The sequence below is a fragment of the Prorops nasuta genome, unplaced genomic scaffold (genome assembly GCF_024137725.1).
Source record: "Prorops nasuta isolate Cenicafe-Biocafe unplaced genomic scaffold, Cenicafe_Pnas_1.2 PNAS00001, whole genome shotgun sequence".
Lineage (NCBI taxonomy): Eukaryota > Metazoa > Arthropoda > Insecta > Hymenoptera > Bethylidae > Prorops > Prorops nasuta.
Window position 1 is genome coordinate 5,676,139 of NW_027116798.1, and position 9,958 is coordinate 5,686,096.

Below are 9,958 nucleotides of genomic sequence, written 5' to 3' on the forward strand. Positions count from 1 at the left end.
TAAAACTTTTGACCCTCTAGGTTTCGGAGAGAGAAACCCACGTGCCCTGTTAAACGAACACCAGAAAAAACGTTGAGAAAAATTCACCAGCCACGTGCACCAATGAATATAGAAGGAAAGCCCCCCCGATAGTAGCACAAGTACAGCAGGCTACCACTTATTTGCTAAAACTGTTGACCTTCAATGATTCGGATAGAGAAACCTACGTGCCCTGTTGACGAACACCAGAAAAAATGTTGAGAAAAATTCACCAGCCACGTGCACCAATGAATATAGAAGGAAACCCCTCCGATAGGAGCACAAGTACAGCAGGCTACAAATTATTTTCTAAAACTGTAGACCTTCTAGGTTTCGGAGAGAGAAACCCACGTGCCCTGTTGACGAACACCAGAAAGAACGTTGAGAAAAATTCACCAGCCACGTGCACCTATGAATATAGAAGGAAAGCCCCTCCGATAGGAGCACAAGTACAGCAGACTACCAATTATTTGCTAAAACTGTTGACCTTCAATGATTCGGAGAGAGAAACCCACGTGCCCTGTTGACGAAAACCAGAAAAAACGTTGAGAAAAATTTACCAGCCACGTGCACCAATAATATAGAAGGAAAGCCCCTCCGTTAGCAGCACAAGTACAGCAGACTAACAATTATTTGCTAAAACTGTTGACCCTCTAGGTTTCGGAGAGAGAAACCCACGTGCCCTGTTGACGAACACCAGAAAAAACGTTGAGAAAAATTCACCATCCACGTGCACCAATGAATATAGACGGAAAGCCCCTCCGATAGGAGCACAAGTACAGCAGACTACAAATTATTTTCTAAAACTGTTGACCTTCTAGGTTTCGGAGAGAGAAACCCACGTGCCCTGTTGACGAACACCAGAAAGAACGTTGAGAAAAATTCACCAGCCACGTGCACCAATGAATATAGAAGGAAAGCCCCTCCGATAGGAGCACAAGTACAGCAGACTACAAATTATTTTCTAAAACTGTTGACCTTCTAGGTTTCGGAGAGGGAAACCCACGTGCCCTGTTGACGAACACCAGAAAAAACGTTGAGAAAAATTCACCAGCCACGTGAACCAATGAATATAGAAGGAAAGCCTCTCCTATAGCAGCACAAGTACAGCAGACTACCAATTATTTGCTAAAACTGTTGACCTTCAATGATTCGGATATAGAAACCCACGTGCCCTGTTGAAGAACACCAGAAAAAACGTTGAGAAAAATTCACCAGCCACGTGCACCAATGAATATAGAAGGAAAGCCCCTCCGATAGGAGCACAAGTACAGCAGACTACCACTTATTTGCTAAAACTGTTGACCTTCAATGATTCGGATAGAGAAACCTACGTGCCCTGTTGACAAACACCAGAAAAAACGTTGAGAAAAATTCACCAGCCACGTGCACCAATAATATAGAAGGAAAGCCCCTCCGTTAGCAGCACAAGTACAGCAGACTAACAATTATTTGCTAAAACTGTTAACCCTCTAGGTTTCGGAGAGAGAAACCCACGTGCCCTGTTGAGGAACACCAGAAAAAACGTTGAGAAAAATACACCAGCCACGTGCACCAATGAATATAGAAGGAAAGCCCCTCCGATAGCAGCACAAGTACAGCGGACTAACAATTATTTGCTAAAACTTTTGACCTTCTAGGTTTCGGAGAGAGAAACCCACGTGCCCTGTTGACGAACACCAGAAAAAACGTTGAGAAAAATTCACCAGCCACGTGCACCAATGAATATAGAAGGAAAGCCCCCCCGATAGCAGCACAAGTACAGCAGACTACCACTTATTTGCTAAAACTGTTGACCTTCTAAGTTTCGGAGAGGGAAACCCACGTGCCCTGTTGACGAACACCAGAAAAAACGTTGAGAAAAATTCACCAGCCACGTGAACCAATGAATATAGAAGGAAAGCCTCTCCTATAGCAGCACAAGTACAGCAGACTACCAATTATTTGCTAAAACTGTTGACCTTCAATGATTCGGATAGAGAAACCCACGTGCCCTGTTGAGGAACACCAGAAAGAACGTTGAGAAAAATTCACCAGCCACGTGCACCTATGAATATAGAAGGAAAGCCCCTCCGATAGGAGCACAAGTACAGCAGACTACCAATTATTTGCTAAAACTGTTGACCTTCAATGATTCGGAGAGAGAAACCCACGTGCCCTGTTGACGAACACCAGAAAAAACGTTGAGAAAAATTTACCAGCCACGTGCACCAATAATATAGAAGGAAAGCCCCTCCGTTAGCAGCACAAGTACAGCAGACTACAAATTATTTTCTAAAACTGTTGACCTTCTAGGTTTCGGAGAGGGAAACCCACGTGCCCTGTTGACGAACACCAGAAAAAACGTTGAGAAAAATTCACCAGCCACGTGAACCAATGAATATAGAAGGAAAGCCTCTCCTATAGCAGCACAAGTACAGCAGACTACCAATTATTTGCTAAAACTGTTGACCTTCAATGATTCGGATAGAGAAACCCACGTGCCCTGTTGAAGAACACCAGAAAAAACGTTGAGAAAAATTCACCAGCCACGTGCACCAATGAATATAGAAGGAAAGCCCCTCCGATAGGAGCACAAGTACAGCAGACTACAAATTATTTTCTAAAACTGTTGACCTTCTAGGTTTCGGAGAGAGAAACCCACGTGCCCTGTTGACGAACACCAGAAAAAACGTTGAGAAAAATTCACCAGCCACGTGCACCAATGAATATAGAAGGAAAGCCCCTCCGTTAGCAGCACAAGTACAGCAGACTAACAATTATTTGCTAAAACTGTTGACCCTCTAGGTTTCGGAGAGAGAAACCCACGTGCCCTGTTGAGGAACACCAGAAAAAACGTTGAGAAAAATTCACCAGCCACGTGCACCAATGAATATAGAAGGAAAGCCCCTCCGATAGCAGCACAAGTACAGCGGACTAACAATTATTTGCTAAAACTTTTGACCCTCTAGGTTTCGGAGAGAGAAACCCACGTGCCCTGTTAAACGAACACCAGAAAAAACGTTGAGAAAAATTCACCAGCCACGTGCACCAATAATATAGAAGGAAAGCCCCTCCGTTAGCAGCACAAGTACAGCAGACTAACAATTATTTGCTAAAACTGTTAACCCTCTAGGTTTCGGAGAGAGAAACCCACGTGCCCTGTTAAACGAACACCAGAAAAAACGTTGAGAAAAATTCACCAGCCACGTGCACCAATGAATATAGAAGGAAAGCCCCCCCGATAGTAGCACAAGTACAGCAGGCTACCACTTATTTGCTAAAACTGTTGACCTTCAATGATTCGGATAGAGAAACCCACGTGCCCTGTTGAAGAACACCAGAAAAAACGTTGAGAAAAATTCACCAGCCACGTGCACCAATGAATATAGAAGGAAAGCCCCTCCGATAGGAGCACAAGTACAGCAGACTACAAATTATTTTCTAAAACTGTTGACCTTCTAGGTTTCGGAGAGAGAAACCCACGTGCCCTGTTGACGAACACCAGAAAAAACGTTGAGAAAAATTCACCAGCCACGTGCACCAATAATATAGAAGGAAAGCCCCTCCGATAGCAGCACAAGTACAGCAGACTAACAATTATTTGCTAAAACTGTTGACCCTCTAGGTTTCGGAGAGAGAAACCCACGTGCCCTGTTGACGAACACCAGAAAAAACGTTGAGAAAAATTCACCAGCCACGTGCACCAATGAATATAGAAGGAAAGCCCCTCCGATAGGAGCACAAGTACAGCAGACTACAAATTATTTTCTAAAACTGTTGACCCTCTATGTTTCGGAGAGAGAAACCCACGTGCCCTGTTGACGAACACCAGAAAAAACGTTGAGAAAAATTCACCAGCCACGTGCACCAATAATATAGAAGGAAAGCCCCTCCGTTAGCAGCACAAGTACAGCAGACTAACAATTATTTGCTAAAACTGTTAACCCTCTAGGTTTCGGAGAGAGAAACCCACGTGCCCTGTTAAACGAACACCAGAAAAAACGTTGAGAAAAATTCACCAGCCACGTGCACCAATGAATATAGAAGGAAAGCCCCCCCCGATAGTAGCACAAGTACAGCAGGCTACCACTTATTTGCTAAAACTGTTGACCTTCAATGATTCGGATAGAGAAACCTACGTGCCCTGTTGACGAACACCAGAAAAAACGTTGAGAAAAATTCACCAGCCACGTGCACCAATGAATATAGAAGGAAACCCCTCCGATAGGAGCACAAGTACAGCAGGCTACAAATTATTTTCTAAAACTGTAGACCTTCTAGGTTTCGGAGAGAGAAACCCACGTGCCCTGTTGACGAACACCAGAAAGAACGTTGAGAAAAATTCACCAGCCACGTGCACCTATGAATATAGAAGGAAAGCCCCTCCGATAGGAGCACAAGTACAGCAGACTACCAATTATTTGCTAAAACTGTTGACCTTCAATGATTCGGAGAGAGAAACCCACGTGCCCTGTTGACGAACACCAGAAAAAACGTTGAGAAAAATTTACCAGCCACGTGCACCAATAATATAGAAGGAAAGCCCCTCCGTTAGCAGCACAAGTACAGCAGACTAACAATTATTTGCTAAAACTGTTGACCCTCTAGGTTTCGGAGAGAGAAACCCACGTGCCCTGTTGAGGAACACCAGAAAGAACGTTGAGAAAAATTCACCAGCCACGTGCACCTATGAATATAGAAGGAAAGCCCCTCCGATAGGAGCACAAGTACAGCAGACTACCAATTATTTGCTAAAACTGTTGACCTTCAATGATTCGGAGAGAGAAACCCACGTGCCCTGTTGACGAACACCAGAAAAAACGTTGAGAAAAATTTACCAGCCACGTGCACCAATAATATAGAAGGAAAGCCCCTCCGTTAGCAGCACAAGTACAGCAGACTACAAATTATTTTCTAAAACTGTTGACCTTCTAGGTTTCGGAGAGGGAAACCCACGTGCCCTGTTGACGAACACCAGAAAAAACGTTGAGAAAAATTCACCAGCCACGTGAACCAATGAATATAGAAGGAAAGCCTCTCCTATAGCAGCACAAGTACAGCAGACTACCAATTATTTGCTAAAACTGTTGACCTTCAATGATTCGGATAGAGAAGCCCACGTGCCCTGTTGAAGAACACCAGAAAAAACGTTGAGAAAAATTCACCAGCCACGTGCACCAATGAATATAGAAGGAAAGCCCCTCCGATAGGAGCACAAGTACAGCAGACTAACAATTATTTGCTAAAACTGTTGACCCTCTAGGTTTCGGAGAGAGAAACCCACGTGCCCTGTTGAGGAACACCAGAAAAAACGTTGAGAAAAATTCACCAGCCACGTGCACCAATGAATATAGAAGGAAAGCCCCTCCGATAGCAGCACAAGTACAGCGGACTAACAATTATTTGCTAAAACTTTTGACCCTCTAGGTTTCGGAGAGAGAAACCCACGTGCCCTGTTAAACGAACACCAGAAAAAACGTTGAGAAAAATTCACCAGCCACGTGCACCAATGAATATAGAAGGAAAGCCCCCCCGATAGTAGCACAAGTACAGCAGGCTACCACTTATTTGCTAAAACTGTTGACCTTCAATGATTCGGATAGAGAAACCTACGTGCCCTGTTGACGAACACCAGAAAAAATGTTGAGAAAAATTCACCAGCCACGTGCACCAATGAATATAGAAGGAAACCCCTCCGATAGGAGCACAAGTACAGCAGGCTACAAATTATTTTCTAAAACTGTAGACCTTCTAGGTTTCGGAGAGAGAAACCCACGTGCCCTGTTGACGAACACCAGAAAGAACGTTGAGAAAAATTCACCAGCCACGTGCACCTATGAATATAGAAGGAAAGCCCCTCCGATAGGAGCACAAGTACAGCAGACTACCAATTATTTGCTAAAACTGTTGACCTTCAATGATTCGGAGAGAGAAACCCACGTGCCCTGTTGACGAACACCAGAAAAAACGTTGAGAAAAATTTACCAGCCACGTGCACCAATAATATAGAAGGAAAGCCCCTCCGTTAGCAGCACAAGTACAGCAGACTAACAATTATTTGCTAAAACTGTTGACCCTCTAGGTTTCGGAGAGAGAAACCCACGTGCCCTGTTAAACGAACACCAGAAAAAACGTTGAGAAAAATTCACCAGCCACGTGCACCAATGAATATAGAAGGAAAGCCCCCCCGATAGCAGCACAAGTACAGCAGACTACCACTTATTTGCTAAAACTGTTGACCTTCAATGATTCGGATAGAGAAACCTACGTGCCCTGTTGACGAACACCAGAAAAAACGTTGAGAAAAATTCACCAGCCACGTGCACCAATGGATATAGAAGGAAAGCCCCTCCGATAGGAGCACAAGTACAGCAGACTACAAATTATTTGCTAAAACTGTTGACCCTCTAGGTTTCGGAGAGAGAAACCCACGTGCCCTGTTGACGAACACCAGAAAAAACGTTGAGAAAAATTCACCATCCACGTGCACCAATGAATATAGAAGGAAACCCCTCCGATAGGAGCACAAGTACAGCAGGCTACAAATTATTTTCTAAAACTGTAGACCTTCTAGGTTTCGGAGAGAGAAACCCACGTGCCCTGTTGACGAACACCAGAAAGAACGTTGAGAAAAATTCACCAGCCACGTGCACCTATGAATATAGAAGGAAAGCCCCTCCGATAGGAGCACAAGTACAGCAGACTACCAATTATTTGCTAAAACTGTTGACCTTCAATGATTCGGAGAGAGAAACCCACGTGCCCTGTTGACGAACACCAGAAAAAACGTTGAGAAAAATTTACCAGCCACGTGCACCAATAATATAGAAGGAAAGCCCCTCCGTTAGCAGCACAAGTACAGCAGACTAACAATTATTTGCTAAAACTGTTGACCCTCTAGGTTTCGGAGAGAGAAACCCACGTGCCCTGTTGAGGAACACCAGAAAAAACGTTGAGAAAAATTCACCAGCCACGTGCACCAATGAATATAGAAGGAAAGCCCCTCCGATAGCAGCATAAGTACAGCGGACTAACAATTATTTGCTAAAACTTTTGACCCTCTAGGTTTCGGAGAGAGAAACCCACGTGCCCTGTTAAACGAACACCAGAAAAAACGTTGAGAAAAATTCACCAGCCACGTGCACCAATGAATATAGAAGGAAAGCCCCCCCGATAGCAGCACAAGTACAGCAGACTACCACTTATTTGCTAAAACTGTTGACCTTCAATGATTCGGATAGAGAAACCTACGTGCCCTGTTGTCGAACACCAGAAAAAACGTTGAGAAAAATTCACCAGCCACGTGCACCAATGGATATAGAAGGAAAGCCCCTCCGATAGGAGCACAAGTACAGCAGACTACAAATTATTTGCTAAAACTGTTGACCCTCTAGGTTTCGGAGAGAGAAACCCACGTGCCCTGTTGACGAACACCAGAAAAAACGTTGAGAAAAATTCACCATCCACGTGCACCAATGAATATAGACGGAAAGCCCCTCCGATAGGAGCACAAGTACAGCAGACTACAAATTATTTTCTAAAACTGTTGACCTTCTAGGTTTCGGAGAGAGAAACCCACGTGCCCTGTTGACGAACACCAGAAAGAACGTTGAGAAAAATTCACCAGCCACGTGCACCAATGAATATAGAAGGAAAGCCCCTCCGATAGGAGCACAAGTACAGCAGACTACAAATTATTTTCTAAAACTGTTGACCTTCTAGGTTTCGGAGAGGGAAACCCACGTGCCCTGTTGACGAACACCAGAAAAAACGTTGAGAAAAATTCACCAGCCACGTGAACCAATGAATATAGAAGGAAAGCCTCTCCTATAGCAGCACAAGTACAGCAGACTACCAATTATTTGCTAAAACTGTTGACCTTCAATGATTCGGATATAGAAACCCACGTGCCCTGTTGAAGAACACCAGAAAAAACGTTGAGAAAAATTCACCAGCCACGTGCACCAATGAATATAGAAGGAAAGCCCCTCCGATAGGAGCACAAGTACAGCAGACTACCACTTATTTGCTAAAACTGTTGACCTTCAATGATTCGGATAGAGAAACCTACGTGCCCTGTTGACAAACACCAGAAAAAACGTTGAGAAAAATTCACCAGCCACGTGCACCAATGAATATAGAAGGAAAGCCCCTCCGATAGGAGCACAAGTACAGCAGACTACAAATTATTTTCTAAAACTGTTGACCCTCTAGGTTTCGGAGAGAGAAACCCACGCGCCCTGTTGACGAACACCAGAAAAAACGTTGAGAAAAATTCACCATCCACGTGCACCAATGAATATAGAAGGAAAGCCCCTCCGATAAAAGCACAAGTACAGCAGACTACCAATTATTTTCTAAAACTGTTGACCTTCTAGGTTTCGGAGAGAGAAACCCACGTGCCCTGATGACGAACACCAGAAAGAACGTTGAGAAAAATTCACCAGACACGTGCACGAATGAATATAGAAGGAAAGCCCCTCCGATAGGAGCACAAGTACAGCAGACTACAAATTATTTTCTAAAACTGTTGACCTTCTAGGTTTCGGAGAGGGAAACCCACGTGCCCTGTTGACGAACACCAGAAAAAACGTTGAGAAAAATTCACCAGCCACGTGAACCAATGAATATAGAAGGAAACCCTCTCCTATAGCAGCACAAGTACAGCAGACTACCAATTATTTGCTAAAACTGTTGACCTTCAATGATTCGGATAGAGAAACCCACGTGCCCTGTTGACGAACACCAGAAAAAACGTTGAGAAAAATTCACCAGCCACGTGCAGCAATGAATATAGAAGGAAAGCCCCTCCGATAGCAGCACAAGTACAGCAGACTACCAATTATTTGCTAAAACTGTTGACCTTCAATGATTCGGAGAGAGAAACCCACGTGCCCTGTTGACGAACACCAGAAAAAACGTTGAGAAAAATTCACCAGCCACGTGCACCAATAATATAGAAGGAACGCCTCTCCTATAGCAGCACAAGTACAGCAGACTACCAATTATTTGCTAAAACTGTTGACCTTCAATGATTCGGATAGAGAAACCCACGTTCCCTGTTGAAGAACACCAGAAAAAACGTTGAGAAAAATTCACCAGCCACGTGCACCAATAATATAGAAGGAAAGCCTCTCCTATAGCAGCACAAGTACAGCAGACTACCAATTATTTGCTAAAACTGTTGACCTTCAATGATTCGGATAGAGAAACCCACGTGCCCTGTTGAAGAACACCAGAAAAAACGTTGAGAAAAATTCACCAGCCACGTGCACCAATGAATATAGAAGGAAAGCCCCTCCGATAGGAGCACAAGTACAGCAGACTACAAATTATTTTCTAAAACTGTTGACCTTCTAGGTTTCGGAGAGAGAAACCCACGTGCCCTGTTGACGAACACCAGAAAAAACGTTGAGAAAAATTCACCAGCCACGTGCACCAATAATATAGAAGGAAAGCCCCTCCGATAGCAGCACAAGTACAGCAGACTAACAATTATTTGCTAAAACTGTTGACCCTCTAGGTTTCGGAGAGAGAAACCCACGTGCCCTGTTGACGAACACCAGAAAAAACGTTGAGAAAAATTCACCAGCCACGTGCACCAATGAATATAGAAGGAAAGCCCCTCCGATAGGAGCACAAGTACAGCAGACTACAAATTATTTTCTAAAACTGTTGACCCTCTATGTTTCGGAGAGAGAAACCCACGTGCCCTGTTGACGAACACCAGAAAAAACGTTGAGAAAAATTCACCAGCCACGTGCACCAATAATATAGAAGGAAAGCCCCTCCGTTAGCAGCACAAGTACAGCAGACTAACAATTATTTGCTAAAACTGTTAACCCTCTAGGTTTCGGAGAGAGAAACCCACGTGCCCTGTTGAGGAACACCAGAAAAAACGTTGAGAAAAATACACCAGCCACGTGCACCAATGAATATAGAAGGAAAGCCCCTCCGA